At 47.6% G+C, this 17257-nt stretch overlaps 1 pseudogene; it reads left to right on the top strand.

Moving 5' to 3' along the window:
• The first annotated feature begins 2069 nt into the window (after positions 1-2069).
• LOC129405029 (proteasome maturation protein-like) overlaps positions 2070-17257 on the top strand; it is a 28642-nt pseudogene continuing 13454 nt past the window's right edge.

The raw sequence follows: 17257 nt of genomic DNA, 5'->3' as shown, positions 1-17257 counted from the left end.
AGCTTGAATCTGTGCCCCTCACCACCTCTCATTCCTGTTGCTGGAAAATTCCATCCCTCTGCAGCCCTGAGCACAAGGTGGGGAGGGCTTGGGGTGAGACTCTGGCTGTGGAAACAGTTGGCTCACATGGGTTTTTGTTCATGGTGGAGCTGGTATTTGACATGTGAGAAAGCTAAAGCCTAGAAGGCTCAAGAGACTTGCCCAAAGCACTATCAGTGGTGGCACTACAGGCGGGATTCAACCGCAAGGAAGGGGTGATGCACAGCTGGCTTCAGAACAATTGTGCTCCACAGCCCACGGAGGCCAGGTCAGAGGGCATCACCATGTACGGGGAGGCTCGGGGGGTATCAGCCCTCCGAGCCCAAACAGGACTCCTAGTTCCCTGTGCGCTTGCAATCTGCTGTGTGGTTTAGATCAGGGTGGAGTGCCAGAAGTTTAGTGGCATCCCCTATACAGTCCCCAATCACCCCTGAGGGTTCAGAAAGCTGCCTCAGCCCCAGCCATGCTCCCATCGGCCCTCCTCCCATCAGCTGTGCTCCCATCAGCTGTGCTCCCATCAGCCCTCCTCCCATCAGCTGTGCTCCCATCAGCCCTCCTCCCAACAGTTGTGCTCCTACTAGCCATCTTCCATTCAACTATGCTCCCATCAGCCGTGCTCCCATCAACCTTTCTTCCACCAGCTGTGCTCCCATCAGCCCTCCTCCCACCACCTGTTCTCCTTCTAGGTGTCCTCCCATCAGCCATCTCCCACCAGCTGTGCTCCATCAGGCCTCCTCCCACCAGCTGTTCCACTGCCCGTCCTCCATTCAGCTGGGCTCCCAACAGCTGTGCTCCCACTGGCAAGACGTCTTGTTTCCTGAGCGGGCGCCAGCTCTACGGTGTGTGTTTGGAGGGAGGCGGGCTAGCTGAGCCAGGAGACTCCACGGTGCCAGTACATTTCAGACTTGGGGGCCATAGTCACAACATTGCCTTATGGTGGGGGGTTTCCCTGGGGCCCGGGCGGTGGGGAGGGCCCTGGGCTCTGCGACTCGACGGCCACCAGCAGTTGGGAAGGTGGCAACAGTCTGAATCTCTGGGCAAATTGAGCTTCCACAGGCTTGAGACACACAGCACCTCGCCTCCCTCTGTGCCGCGTCAGCTTGGCACTCAAGGAAGCTGGTTCAGAGCATGAGGGTTCTTAGCGCACTGAAGACATAAACCCACCAAACTGGTCAGGATTTCCTGAGCGGTGTCCTGGGCCATGCGTCAGCATCAGCTTGGCTCAAACCCAGTGGTGCTCAGCGGCTACTCGGCTCTGCGCCCAGGAGCCCGCCTCCTCCTCTGAGCCGGGAGAGACGCTCGTGATTCATGGGAGCAGGTGTCTGAGTGGGGCTTAAGGGGCCTTTCTCCCTGTGGCAGCTAATCTCCCCAAACCAGTTGCTGCTTAACTGTCAATCCAGGGTGTTGGTGTGGCTCTGGGGGCTGCCCTGGGCAGGGGAGAGCTGGCAGTGAGGCCCACTGGTCTGCGTGAACCCTAAGGGGAACTAGGAATCCTGTGCAGCCAAACAAATCAGAAACCCAAAGTGTGGCACATATGCTGCCCGAGCCCATGTGCTGCATGTGCCCACGTGGCCAAGCATATGTGGTGCCCGAGCACATGTGTCGACCACATCTCCCCTCTTGAGATGTGGACTTTCATGCATTCCTGTCTAATGCTGGGATGTGTGTAGGGGCCTTCTCCGCCCTCGGAGAAGCCGGGTTCTCTCTTGAGCAGATTACTCTCCACTCTCCCCCACTTTCTCTCCCTCCTGCCCTTCAAAACCTCCAAATAAAATCTGTTTTACATGAAAGAAAGAAAAAGAGAAAGAAAAAGAGAAAGAAAGAAAGAAAGAAAGAAAGAGAGAAAGAGAGAAAGAAACAAAGAAAGAAAGAGAGAGAAAGAAAGAGAAAGAAAGAAAGAGAGAAAGAAAGAGAGAAAGAAAGAAAGATAAAGAAAGAAAGAAATAGAGAGAGAGAAAGAAACAAAGAGAGAAAGAAAGAGAGAAAGAAAGAAACTCAAAGCACAGAGTCCGAGGTCCAAGGAAACGGAGATGTCGGGGCGCCTGAAGAAGGAAGGGGGCCCTGAGGGGGGGTTGCCACTTCTGGACTCCCCGCTGGCTGCTGGCATCAAAGTCAGGACTCGGGGCACTGGGGCGGTGGCTCGCAGCTGTGGGGCGCATGTACGCCAGGCTCCCAAGTACCGACCCTGGCCCCAGAAGCCTCCAGTACGTCCAGCCTAAGCAGCGCCAGTTCTGCCCTCGGAGCACTGACTCAGAGCCCAGTGGCCGAATATCACTCTGGATGCCCTGAGCACTGCTTGGGACCCCCCCCTCCTGCCAGTGCTTGACAGTACTTCAAACCCAGGCTCCAGCTGGCCTCTCGGACCCAGCTCCACTCGGCTTCCTGCTGCGGTGCCCGAGGTGCTTCCCACTCCTCTGGGCGCAGCCCTTGCCAGGGCTGTGTGCCAGGAGCTGCCCTTGTCCCCCTTCTAGCCCTGTTCTACCGCCCAGCTCCTGCCGTTAGCTCCAGGTCCACCTGGGCACGTTTCTAGGCCATTCCAGAGCCGGACAGTAGTTTGTGTGACCAAGTGGCCCCCGCACACCAGGGGTTTCTCGCTTCTCCTCACGTTCCATTCTCCCTGCATGCTCAGGAGGCTGGCATCGCCCGTTCTCTCCTCGCGGTATGGAAGTTGATGCAATCGCCTGGCCCTGCAGCCAGTAAGGGACATGAGGACTCTCCCCCGGCATCAGACTCTCAAGGTCCCGATACAGCAGCGCGTCTCCTGCACTGCATGTGTCCCTCCCACCCAGCCAGTTCAGGTGTGATCCTGAGCACAGAGTCAAAAGTGATCCCTGAGCACTGCTGAGTATGGTCCCCAAACCAAATCAAGCAAAAATACTCTAACCATAGCTTTGTTGCTGGACCACAAGCGTTTCTCTGGCCACCCCGTGCTGTACTGAAAACACTAAAGACAGGGGCCACCTTAGAAAGCCTGGCCGCAGCCCTTGGAGCAGATTGGGCACTTGCTGTCACTACCTCACCCATGGACAGACTGAGAAGACAGAGCCCACATGCCCAGCTGTCCAGGAACCACACTGTCCAGGGCCAGGGAGGACCTGTAGCACTGTAGCACTGTCGTCCCATTGTCATCAATTTGCTCAAGCGGGCACCAATAACATCTCCATTGTGAGACTTGTTACTGTTTTTGGCATATCAAATATGCCAAGAGTAGCTTGCCAGGCTCTGCTGTGTGAGCAGGATACTCTCGGTAGCTTGCCAGGCTCTCCAAGAGGGATGGAGGAATCGAACCCAGGTAGGCCATGTGCAAGGCAAATGCCTTACCCGCTGTGCTATTGCTACAATGAGGAAAAATCAAGAAATCAACAAAGGATTTTTCTCTCCCTCCTCCTTCTTTCCTTCCTTCTTTCCTTCCTTCCTTCCTTCCTTCCTTCCTTCCTTCCTTCCTTCCTTCCTTCCTTCCTTCCTTCCTTCCTTCCTTCCTTCCTTCTTTCCTTCCTTCCTTCCTTTCTCTCTCTCTCTGTCTCTGTCTGTCTCTGTCTCTGTCTCTCTCTCTCTCCCCCTCTCTCTGTCTCTTATTTTTTGTGAGGAGAAGTGGTCAGGACTGTGACCCTCTCTCTCTGGCCCAGCGACGCGGGACAAGCCCAAGGATGAGCTGTTGCTCAGGACACAGGACCTCAATGCTGGGGTCCTGCGGCAGCCCCCACTGATGGTCAAGGAGCCATGCGGTGGCTGGAATTAAACTAGGTTCAGTGCCTGCTAGCCAGGCGCCCTACAGCTGAAGATCTCAAAACCCCAACAGCAAAGCTTCCCAGAGTTGTGAGCCAGACTCCCCTGGAACCCAAAGGAACCACATTTCCTTTGCTTCCCAAACTTTCTGACAAGCGCACACTCTCAGGGAGAGTAAATGTAAAACTCCTGCAGTGTGCTGGGGCGCTGGCCTTGAGACTGAATCACAGGAAATGCCACGTACAGTTTCCTAAGCAACCTCACGGCTCTTTCCTTCCTTCCCCGCTGCCTGTCCCTGGGGAGCTCGGTGGGCCACCCACACTGCAGCTCGGACCCAGGGGGCAGTCAGGAGAGCTGCTGGGGCCCCAGTAATGCTGGACAGAGGGAATGACAGCAGTGGTGCATGACCGAACTGAGCAATGCTAATTGTGCAGACGCCCCCAGCCCTGGTGCCGCCACCTGCACTCAGGCGCTGTGGGGTGCTCGTGTCCTCAGCCCAGACTCAGTCCTTCATCCAGTGCTGACCCCACTGCACTCCGGAGGCACGTGCCAGCGTCACCTTCCTCAGCTTCGGGGGGATGGTTAGAACTCTCAGAGCCGTGTAAGCAGGTGCTGTGTTGACTGCACTATGGGGGCCCATCAGACAGGTGTTGGGAAGCTTGATCTCACTGTAAATTCTTTTATTTGGGAGTTGTGTTTGGGGCACGCTGGAATGCTTCTGTGTTCTGTGTGGGAGTCACTGGCTGTCGTGGCTCAGGGTGGGTCACAGACCCAGCAAGCACTCTCACCCTTGTATTACCACTACTGTCCACAAAAGCTCTTTCTGTTTGGCGGACACGCCCAGCAGTCCTTATTCCGGGTTTTGTGCTCAGAAATCACTCCAGCCGGTGCCGGGAGAGAGCTGCAGTGCGGGAGATTCAGACTGGAGTCAGCCAGGTGCAAGGCGAGCCCCTAAGTGGGTCTCCTCAGCCCCAGAAGCGCTTTTCAGTATTTTTAAAATTTCATCGTTTGTGTTTAGGTCCCACCCGACAGTTCTCAGGGGTTACTCCTGGCTCTGCCCTCAGGAATTACTCTTGACAGTACTCAGGGCACTTCATGGGTTGCCGGGGATCCAACCCAGGCTAGCTGTGTGCAAAGCAAACTCCCTGCCTGCTGTACTATTGCTCTGGTCCCTGGAACCACTTTTTAAAAAGGACTATTGCATGAGAGCCCCTTTCTCCCCACGTCCCCCCCAGTACTGGTTGCTCTTATTCCTGTTGATGTGTGCCAGTCTCGTGGTGTAGGATGATATCTCATTGTTGTTTTGACTTGCACCTCCCCGATGATCAGTGATGTAGAGCATTTTCCTCATGTGCCTTTTGGCCATTTGTGCTTCTTTGAGGAAGTTTCTGTTTATTTCTTCTCATTTTGTTTTTGAGGAAGTTTCTGTTCATTTCTTTTCCCCATTTTTTGATGGGGTTGGATGTTTTTTTCTTGTAAAGTTCTATCAGTGCCTTATATATCTTAGATATTAGCTTCTTATCTGATGAGTATTCGGTAAATATTTTTTTCCATTCCATGGGCTATTTCTGTATCTTGGTTACTGGTTAATGTAGAAGTTTCTAAGTTTAATGAAGTTTATCTTTGCATTTGTTTTATCTTTGTTTCCACTTGCTTGGTCAGTGGTGTTTCGTCTTTAAAGATACCTTTAGCTTCAGTGTCATGGAGGGTTCTGCCTAAGTTTTTCTCCATGTACCTTTTGGATTCAGGTCTGATATTGAGGTTTTTAATCCATTTCGATATGATTTTTATGTCTTGTGTTAGAGAGATGTCGAGTTCATTTTTTTTGCACGTAACTGTCCAGTTTTCCCAGAACCACTTGTTGAAGAGGTTTTTCTTGCTCCGCTTCACATTTCTTGCTCCTTTATCAAAGATTAAGTGATCATATTACTTGAGAGTCTGTGTCAGCTCTGTTCCACTGTGCGAGTCTGTCCTTATTCTAAAACCATGCTGCTTTAATTACCACTGTTTTATAGTATAGTTGTTAATGGGAATGCCAATGAGTAAAGTCTTTTTGGAAAACAATTTGGTCATTACTCAAAAAACTAGAAACTGAGCTTCCATATGACCCAGCAATACCATTTCTGGAAATATACCCTGGGGATGCAAAAACACATAGCAGAAATGCTATCTGCACTTCTGTGTTCATTGCAGCACTGTTCACAATAGCCAGAATCTGGAAATAACACAGTGCCCATAAACAGATGACTGGTTAAAGAAACTATGGTACATCTACACATGGAATACTATGCAGCTGTTAGGAAAAAATGAAGTCATTAAACTCACTTATAAATGGATGGACATGGGGAGTATCATAGTGAGTGAAATGAGTCAGAAGGAGAGGGACACACATAGAATGATTTAACTCATTTGCAGGGTGTAAAAGTATATATATAGCATGAGACAAATACCCAAGGACAGTGGAAACAAGGGCCAGCAGGAGGATTGGCCCATGTTTGGAAGCCTGCCTCTAAGTGCTGGGGGAGAGGGAAGTGGGATGGAGAAGGGACCACCGTGGCCATGATGGTTGGAAGTGATCGCTCTGGATAGGAGATGTGTGCTGAAAGCAGGTAAAGGACCAATCATGATGGTCTCTCAGTATCTGTATTGTAAACCATAATGCACAAAAGTAGACAGAAAGAGAGAGAGAAGAAAAGTGCCCACTATAGAGGCAGGCTTGAGGGTGGTGGCGGGAGGGATACTGGGAACATTGGTGAAGGGAAATGTACACTGGTGGAGGGATGGGTGTTGGAACATTGTATGACTGAAACCTGATTATGAATAGCTTTGTAACTGTGTATCTCAAGGTCATTCAATTAAAAAGATAAAATAAAGTAAAAAAATTGGGTAAAAATAGATCCTTCCTTTAGAGCAAGAGAATTCTTCATCCCTTAGAGAGGCACTTTGGGAACCAAGGTGCAGAGCTCGTGTGTTACAATGGCCCAAAAATAGCAGAGGGAGGTGGGGACTGAGACAGGTCAAGGGAGTAACAGACACCTCTGACAGGCAATGTGACCTTGGTCAAGTCCCCTCATGGGACTGAGTCTCAATTTTAGCAGAGGTGGAGTGGGGGTTGGGGTGATGCTCTGGTCTCCTGGGGTGCTTGGGAAGAATGAGAGTCCTGCATTTATCATGGCTCTTTACACAGAGTTGGGCTTTCATGAATGGTGGCCATGGCCAGTGGTGGCTTCATGATTAGTGTGTGTCCTTTATTATTGGAGACAGCATACTCTGGTCCTTTTTTTTTTTTTTTCTTTTTGGGTCACACCCGGCAATGCACAGCAGTTACTCCTGGCTCTGCACTTAGGAACTACTCCTGGCGGTGCTCAGGGGACCATATGGGGTGCTGGGAATTGAACCTGGGTTGGCCGCGTGCAAGGCAAACACCCTACCTGCTGTGCTATTGCTCCAGCCCCAGCATACGCTGGTCTTGAGCCCAGATTTCTACCCAGGCTGTCTTCCTCTCTCTGAAGAAAATGTATGGATGTTTCCCCCAGCAGAGCATGGTTTCTCCCCTCATAAATTCAAGAGTGCTTTGTCCTAGCAAACTGCCATCTCAGCAACAAAAGGAGACTCGAACATGTGGTTTTGGTCTAGGGTTTACAGTTTTATGTCTTCAGAAGATTTGTGGTGCCCAGCTTGAGTCTGGGGTCACCATGAATATCCCTGTTGGGAGTCAGGAGTTAATGGGACCACACACAGCTCACACTGCATCACAGTCTGAGGCTATTGGAGGGAAACTGTCAAGTGGAGGAGTCTGAGGCGTCACCAAGTCCTTGGAAATGGCCCCAAGGTACACCATGAGCCAAGGATTCCTGTTGTAGTTTGGGGTGCAGGTGGGGCCTTCCCTGACCTTTTCCATTCCAGAGATTAGCCCGGTGAAGCTGGTAATGAGGAGGCCAGGCCGGGGCTCCTGGGCTCCTGTCAAGTGCAGGGAGACAAGTGGCTTAGACAAGCTCTTGAACCACTCTGGGATTCCCTGATCCGGAGTGCAGACATGCCAGCAAGGCAGCCTCACACCTTCAGCACGGCAGCCACTCACGGCTACAGAGACCCCTGGCTTGTTTAGTGGGGGGAGGGGGCACAGATGGTGATGCTCAGGGGTTACTCCTGGCTCTGCACTCAGGGATCATTCCTGGTGGTACAAGAGGGTCCATATGGGATACCAGGGATAGAACCCTGGTCAGCCACGTGCAAGGCAAGTGCCCTGCTCACTATACTAGCACTTTGGCCCTGGACTCTTATATATATTTGGATTTTAGGGCCATACCTGGCAATGCTCAGGGTTTAAAACTGGCTCTGTGCTCAGGAATCACTCTGGATAGTGCTTGGGGGACCATATGGGATGCTGAAGATCCAATTTGGGTCAGTTCCATGCAAGATAAGTGCTTTAAGAGGGACAGGCATAGAAAGATTGCTCTCATCTGTGGAATATAAAGTAACAAAATGGGAGACTAACACCCAAGAGTAGTAGAGATAAGGACCAGGAGGTCTGTTCCACGGCTTGGAAATCGGCCTCACATGCTGGGGGAAAAGGCAGCTCAGATAGAGAAGGGAACACCAAGTAAAGGGTGTTGGGAGGACCCATTTGGGTTGAAAGATGTGTTACGAAAAAGTAGACTATAGACTGAACATGATGGCCGCTCAATACCTCTATTGCAAACCACAACACCCAAAAGGAGAGAGTGAGTAAAAGGGAATGCCCTGCCACAGAGGCGGGGTTGGGTGGAGATGATGTGGTGGGGGTGGTGGGAGGGATGCTGGGACCATTGGTGGTGGAAAATGGGCACTGGTGGAGGGATAGGTGCTCGATCATTGTATGACTAAAACAAAAGCACGAAAGTTTGTAAGCCTGTAACTGTACCTCATGGTGATTCACTGAAAAAAAAAAAAGACAAGTGCTTTACCTGCTGGACTATCTCTCTGGCCTGGGACTCGTAGACTCTTGCTAGTTTCTGCTCTGCTGTGCCCATGGCAGCCTGTCTCAGCCTAGGCAGAGAAGGGAGAGGGCCCCGTCCCTGCTCCAACTTGGTGTGGACACGTTCTTTCCAATCCCTTCCTTACCTGCGCAGGGTGTTGAGGGCGGGGACAGGAGAGAGTGTGTCCTTTTCTCCCCTTTGTTTAATTTTTTCCTGCAAAGGGCAGGGTTGCACACACTTGGCTGTGCTTGTACACTTGGGTGTAGGGATCATCGTTGTTCACATGTTTTGTCTTATCTTTGGGCCACACTGGTAGTGCATGGGGATTACTCCTGGTTCTGTGCTCAGAGATGGTTGCTTGGGGGGATCATATGAGGTCTCAAGGAGCAAACCAGGCTTGGTCACATACAAGGCAAGAGCCTTAACCGCTGCACAATTTCCCTGGCCCAGTGGTTATGCACTTCGATTGTGGGCATGCACACACCAGATTGCAATGTGAACACTTGGCTATGATCCGTGGGGGTTCCAAGCAGCAGGGTTGTTGGAATGATTCTTGGACAAGGGTGGTTGTGCAAGGGATCCAACTCTTAGCCTCGTGGCAAGGCAGGGTCTCTGCCCCCTGCTATCTTGGCCCCTAGGAGAGACACATGGACATCAGAGTGACTGAGTGACCACAGATCCCATCAGATCAGCACACAGGGCTCCAAGGAGGAAGGAACATGAGTCCAGCTCTAACTTGGGTCCCAAGTGATGGGTACAGAAGCCTGGCGGCACATTCCTGCACGAAGGGCAGTTAGCAGAAACCTTTCCACAGCTGCTGATCCCTACCCTGGAATGAAGACTGTGGAGTAGCTTCCCCTAAGTTAAATGGGGTGAAGAGCTCTGTTCAACGCCCCCTCAGCCTCCCGTCTGATCTCTCCCCCACCTAGCTCTTATTTTGACATTGTGTTGCCAATCTTTACACTACGGTTCAAAAAGCATACCCACTTTATTTCTCAGGGATGACTAGTTCTTTTGCATTTGGAAGGAACAAATAGGGTTGGTTAATATTCCTACCAAGGGTTTTCTTTTTCAAGCACTTCTTTTTTATGTGGAAAATAGATGTTTCCATTTGTTCTCATCTTTCTGGCCTATTCCAAGAGGATTCTCGGTAGGCCTTTTGATCTGAAAGCAGATTTCTCTCCTTCCTCTGTCTCAACAGAGCATGTTTCTCTAATGCAAGCTTCAGAGATCAACATCTAGAATCAATCACTCCTCATGCCCTTAATTAAATCTTCGATTGGGAGATGGCATGGCGGGAGCCTTTATTCGAGAGACCCAGGTTTCATTTCTCCTGTCGCAATGCCAGTTTTCCATAATCTGACCCTCACTTGACCTCGGTGCACCAGAACCTTTCTTCAAAGCGGTGTCTATATTTTCATCACCTGCATGCACGAGGTGACGACAGAGAACTATCTTAGGTCATTAAAGATGTTGGCTCAGGCTTCATAAGAGATGAACAAACAGCCCTACAGTGAGTTGTGTTTCCCCTTTAAAGCTGACTTGAGTTGTCTTTTCTTGTCACAGGCCTGGGACTCCAATGGTAGGATTATAAGCACCTACATTCTTTCAGACCATATTTAAAAGCAGATTTGATAAGTGACTCATACAGTCTGCAGTCATATTTTGCAATAGAGTTGAGAGTCATGTGTGATCATGAAAACTGTGAGTACTCTCATAAATAAGAAAATTATCTCTTCTCTTCCACGTGCTATTATTTATTTATTTTTGTTTGGTTTGTGTTTTCTTTTATTTTGTCATGCTCAGCAGTGCTTAGGACTCATATCTGTCCCTGTGCTCAGATAGTCACTCCTGGCAGTCTTTAGGGAGATCATATGTGGTGCCAGGGATCAAACCTAGATCCATTCATTTATTTTTCAAGGAAAATCTAATGGTGCAACAATCCTTTCTGGATATGTGACACATTTTATTCTTCTCCCCAATTGTTTATCTTGCAGAAAAAAAGTGAAGAGTTGTTTGAACGCCACCTGTTCTTCTGTAATAAAGATGAATAAAGGATCCACTTCAGCGAAAGCCTGCCATTGCTGTGAAGTGTTGATGTTAAATTAAATTCAGAATACCCTTCCCTAAAACTCAATAAATAGTAAGGGAACAAAGATTCAAAAGTGTGCAAATCAGAAAGAGTTTAACTTCAGGTTTGAGGTTTAGCTCAGACAATTTTATTATTATTATTTGTGTGTGTGTGTGTGTGTGTGTGTGTGTGTGTGTGTGTGTGTGTGACACCAGTGTTGCTTAGGGCTTATTTCTGGCTCTGTGTTTAGGGATCATTTCTGGCAATGCTCCAGGGACTATTTGGGATGCTGGAGATAGAACCCAGGTCCGCTGCCTGTAGGGCAAGTGCCCTCCTCATTGTACTATCTCTCCAGTCCCTAGCTGTGATAACTTTCTAGTCCAGCTTCCCCTTCCTGTTTCTGGGTTGGCATGTACAGACTGATGAGAAAGCTGTGTGCACCCTCCCTGGGCCAAGTCTGGTCTGTGCTCAGGATCCCTCATCCAGCCTCACTTTCTTGACAAAGCAACCCCCAAGCCAGTGTCCTTTCCCTGCTCTGTGGACTCAGATCTCCTTGGAAGGCTGCCCCGCCCAACCCAGGAAGATGGGAAGAATGAATCTTTTTGCAGCCTCTTGGGGTATGTGTGACAACCTCGATCTTGACATCTGAACCAAATCTGGAGGTGTGTAGAGTGCCTCCTACCTCTATAGCATGATCACGATAGTGTAATATGATCTCATTAAAGTGTTTTTATGTATGCATGGTAGTTGTATCCATGCGCAGAAAAAAAGCTTCAAAGGAAATATTCTAAAACAGAAATTATCCCTGAGCTATAGGTATGTGTTTTCTTTCTCTTTGCATTTCTCTGTATTTTCTAAAATTTCTGCATTTTATATCTAAACAAGCAGTTAATTTTTAAATTTAATGTAAACAATTTATTATTATTATTATTATTATTATTATTATTATTATTATTATTATTATTTTGGTTTTGGGGCCACATATGATGATACTCAGGGGTCAGTCCTGACTCTGCACTCAGGAATCACACCTGGTGGTGCTTGGAGGACCAAATGGGATGCCAGGGATCCAACCCAGGTGGACCACACACAAGGCAAGTGTCTTACCTGCTGTACTATCTCTCTGTCTGGAAGCATGCATATTATTAATTTTTAGGAATTTTACTTCCTCAAAGTTACAAAGTAATTCATAGTTAGATTTTGTGCATACAATGTTTCAACACGGATCCCTTCACCAGTGCCCACTTCCAAAGCCCCCCCCAACCCCTCTTTCCCGCCCCCGCCCCCCGCCATTTGCCAATTGCCTCCCACCCATCGCATGTTACCACCTTTCAGCTTCCATCTCCTCCTCCCAATTGAATGCTTGCCTTCTCCTCGCCTCCCTATTCCCCGTCCTATCCCCATCCCTCTCCAGGCCTACTTTCTACTGAATACCAGTGCTCATGTTCTTCGTTCCCATTGTTTTTTGGGTGTTCATTTTTCCACCAATATGTTTCTTTATATCCCATATATTAGAGAGAATATTCTGTGAGTCTCCTTCCTCCTGCCTAACTTGACTCTGCATGATACTCTCCAGGCCCCTCCATAGAGCAGCAAATTGCACGACTTTACCTTTTCTGACAGCCAAGTGGTATTCTGTTGCTCATACGTACCAGTTTCTTCATTGACTCTTCTATTTTTAGCTAATGTGACACATATTTTGCCTAGTGTAGATTGTGCTAGAAGGAACAGAGAGGTGCAAATGTCTTTTCTCTGTTTTGTTTTTGGGACTTTTGGGTATATTCCAGGTGGAGTTGCTGGGTCTAATGGAAGCTCAATTCCTGGATTTTTAAATTATATATATATATATATATATATATATATATATATATATATATATATACTTTTGCTTTTTGGGTCACACCCGGCGATGCACAGGGATCACTCCTGCTCTGCACTCAGGAATTACCCCTGGCGGTGCTCAGGGGACCTTATGGGATGTTGGGAATCGAATCTGGGTCTGCCACATGCAGGGCAAATGCCCTACTGGCTGTCCTATCACTCCAGTCTCCATTTTTAAAAAATTTTTTTAAAGGAATGTCCATACTGTTTTCCAGAAAAGCTGGACCAGTTGAGATTCCACCAGCTGTGGCTGAGAATCCCTTCTTTCCTGCATCCATGCCAGCACTGGTTGTTCTTGTTGTTTTGGATGTGTGCCTGTCTCTGTGGTGTGGATGATATCTCATTGCTGTTTTGATTTGCATCTCCCTAATAATTAATGATGCAAAACATTTTTTCATGGGTCTTTGGACCATTTATATTTTGTCTTTGAGGAAGTTTCTGTTCATCTCTCTCCCCATTTTTTGATGTTTTTTTTTTTCTTGTAAAGTTCTATCAGTGCCTTACATATCTTTGATATTAATCCCTTATCAGATGAGTGATGGGCAAATAATTTGTTCCACTCTGTGAACTGGCTTCGTATCCTGGTCACTATTTCTTTTGAGGTGCAGAGCTTCTTTTTTTTAAAAAATTTATTTTATTGAATCACCATGTGGAAATTTACAAAGTTCTCAGGCTTATGTCTCAGTTATACAATGCTCAAACACCCATCCTTTCACCAGTGCCCATATTCCACCACCAAAAAATTCCAGTATATCACCCCCACCCCCCCACCCCTGCCTGCATAACTGATAAATTTCACTTCATTTTCTCTTTGCCTTGATTACATTCCATATTTCAACACAAAACTCACTATTGTTGTTGGAGTTTCAACACACAACTCACTTTTGTTGTTGGAGTTTAATCCCCCAAAATACGGTCCTACTGACAAGGAAGCATTTGATAATTAGTTTTTTATTGATGAGAATGAAGAGATATGAAGTTGCGCAGCTGCAGTAGCAGCCATGAGACTTAGCGTTTCTGTATTTTAGTAATTAAGTCCAGGGAGATTTATGTTGGAAACTGCATCATTTCCCTTCCTGGGGCAGCATGGGGCAAAGGCTTAGTTCACAGTCTAAAGACATGGTGGTGCAGAGCTTTTTAATTTAATGTAGTCCCATCTGTTAATCTTTGCTTCCTCTTACTTGGTCAGTGGAGTTTCATACTTGACGATACCTTTAGAATATATGTCATGGAGAGTTTTCAGTACCGCTTGTTGAAGAGGATTTCCTTGCTCTACTTAGTATTTTTTGCTCCTTTATCAAAGATTAACTGATAATATACCTGAGGGTCTGTCTCAGAATATTAAACTAGTCCATTATCTGAATCTGTCTTTATTCCAATACTATGCTGTTTTAATTCTGTAGAATAGTTTGAAGTTGGTGAAAGTAATTTCACCATCATCTTTTTCTCAAAGATTGCTTTAGTTATTTGTGGCTGGGGGTGGGAGGTGCTTAGTGTTCCATATAAATTTCAGGAATGTTTGGTCTATTTCTTTGAAAAGTGACATGGTATCCTTACGGGGACTGCAATGCACAAGGCTTTTGGAAGTACTGTCATCTTGGTGATATTAATCCTCCCAATCCATGAGCATGGAGTATGTCTCCATTTCCTTGTGTTCTTTTATTTCTTGAAGTAGTGTTTTGTAGTTTCTTGTATAGGTCTTTCACCTCTTTAGTTAAGCTGATTCTGAGACACTTGATTTTCTGTGGCACAATTGTGAGTGGGATTTTTAAAAATCTATCTTCTCTTTCATTATTTGCATATAGGGAAGCCATGGACTTCTGTATACTAATTTTGTAGCTTGTCACTTTATTGTATAAACTTGTTTCTAGGATCTTATTTTCTAGAGTCTTTAGGATTTTCTAAGTGTAGTATCATGTCATCTGAAAATAGTGCGGGTTTGACTTCTTCCTTTCCTATGTGGATGCCCTTAATATCCCTTTCTTTCCTAATTGTTATGGTACTTCCTGTACTATCTTGAATAGGAGTGGTAAGAGTAGGCAACCTTGTCTTGTTCCTGACCTTAGAGGGAAGACTTTTAGCCTTTGCCCATTGAGTATAGTGTTTACTGTGGGCTTGTGGTATAAGCATGAAGTTTAAAGTGCAAAATATAATCTAAAGTAAAATGGAAATGCTCTTTTATACTAAGTTTTGTTAGACTGACCTGATCTTGAACTATTCATACAAAAATAAAATAAATAAAGCCTCACATATCTTGTCTCTCTCCCTTTTAAAAAAGGGGTGGAGAAGAAGCATAAGGGCATGAAATTAAGTTTCACTTTTCAGTAAAGTTTAAGTCTTTAAAATTATTTCAATGAAATCATAGGGACACACTTCTGGCAAGATACCCATGGTGTATTCGATATGCCTCTGTAACAGTAACAAGTAACAACAAGTCTCACAATGGAGACGTTACTGGCTGGTGCCTGCTTGAGTAAATCGATGAACAACTGGACAACAGTGCTACAGTTAGTAGGACTTAAAAAATGCCTCGGGTGAAACACATAGAGTGGGGTGGGGAAGACAGACGGCTGAAAGGACTGGAACAGGGAGGTTGGGTACCACCAAGCCAGGATCAACCCCTTAGCAGCAGCCAGGAGTAGCCCCCAGCACACCCAAACTTCCCCTCAACCCCAAAATGACAAACAAAAATGTAGACCTAAATTACAATGGCATACAAAACAAGGAAACCAGAAAAACAAACCCTTAGGCCCTGACCACATAACCCCCATCAGCAGTTGGGGGTCAGGTTGGGGGAGATCTTGAAAGGGTCAGTGGGCTGTGGGTGAGGACACTTTGGCAGGGGACATGGTAGGGTGACATGATACCCCAAAGCATATAGACATTTATATCACTGCAAACCAATTTGTCCTCAATAAGAATAAATTAAAAGAAGAAAACAAGTAATCAAAAAAAAAAAGTGGACTATAAAGCCTGATGCCTTGGGGGCAGAGGCTGCATCCTGGCTTTGCCCACTCCCCTCACAGAGCCGCCTCACGGGGCACATCCTGCACAGCCGTGGGTGATAGCAGTGGCTGGGGACTTGCCAAGAAGGAAAGAAGGTAAACTACAAGCCGTCGCTGGACCCGAACTTGCATTCGTGAATGGAGCCCGGATGAAAAACAAGTTCGTTCATGCAAAGGTTCAGAGGCCCTTAGCCCCGCGGACTTGCTTCCTCTACCGCTATTTCCACTGGGTTAAAGCCAGGGGAACACTGGGGCTACAGCCTCGCAACCGGGCTGCGAGGACCACCAAAACTCCTGAGCTTGGTGGTGGCAGCGGCCCATCCCCCGCCCCTCCCCAGGGGCCAGGCCAGGTAGACCAGATGACCCAGCGCAGCCTTCTCCCGGGAGAAGGGTGTCTTTGCAGGAGTTCCTGCCCTGGGCGGCAGGCAGACGTGGGAGGGCTGCTGGCTCACTCAGGAACCCAAGGCTTGCCCAGCCTTCAGTCAGGTCCGGCTGCCCAGCTGCACCAGGTGTGCGGCAGCCTGGAAAGCCACAGGAGCAGCTGTGCGCCTGTCTCAACCCTTCAGAGTTCCAGATTTTGTCCTCACGGCTCAGCAGGCCAGGACAGCTCTAAGCTTGTCTTGAGGCTGTTCTTTTTGTATTTATATTTATTGGTATTAGAGGAGACCCTACCTAGTGTTTTGCTCCTAAAACTCCTTAGAATGACAACAGAAGCCAGCGGGGGACCAATTAGACATGCAGAATCTCAGCCCAGCCCACTACAGAACCTGCGGCTGTTATTATTTTTTTCAAGTATTTACGGTGTGGAGCCACACCCAGTAGTGCTCAGGAGCTCCCCCCCCACTCCTGGATGCTCATCCTGTTAACCTGGATCAGCCACCTGCCTCTGTAATTGGGTGCTAAGGGCCCAAGAGTCCAGACCGAAGTTTCCTCCAACTCAGTTGCACTTAGAGAGTTTTAACACTGGAATCACACCTGTGCTCCTGCCCAACGATTGAGAGGGTTTGTGGGCAGGGGTTGTGGCTTGGGTATCCTCAATTTCTAAATGATCCACAGTGATTTTACATGCAATAAAGATTGAGAATCACAGTCCAAAGCAACTTTTAGATGGTCCGCCCGGACCAAAGTTCCCTCACATTTTAACATCCCTGGGTGATTAACTGGGAAATCACCCAGGGATCTTATAAAAAAGCCAAATTCTCACTGGAGGTCCTGAAGAAATGCAGCCTGTGCAATCCGAAAAGTGCTCCTCTGCCAATACTGCTGGACCTTTCTTAGAAGAGTGAGGTTTAGGATTCATGAGAATGGAAAGAAAAGTCTTGAAGTAGACAGGGGAAATCCAGTTGTGTAAAACGTGGAGTCAGCAGTGGGGTCATAAGGGACAAAGAAGTCAGCCTTCAGCCGAAACAAAGCGGAAGTCCTCAGCAGCCTCGCCCTACCTGCTCATTATGTAATTAGCTTGAACAAATTTCACAGTCATTTCCTTACCTGAAAGGATCTATCTGATCAGTTTCCTTACTTGAAAAATGGGCATAAGAAGGTCTATCACATCAAGCAATGTAAGGAAATAAGGTGAA

This window comes from Sorex araneus, chromosome 5 (genome assembly GCF_027595985.1).
Source record: "Sorex araneus isolate mSorAra2 chromosome 5, mSorAra2.pri, whole genome shotgun sequence".
NCBI lineage: Eukaryota > Metazoa > Chordata > Mammalia > Eulipotyphla > Soricidae > Sorex > Sorex araneus.
This window is presented reverse-complemented; position numbering and strand designations above follow the sequence as displayed.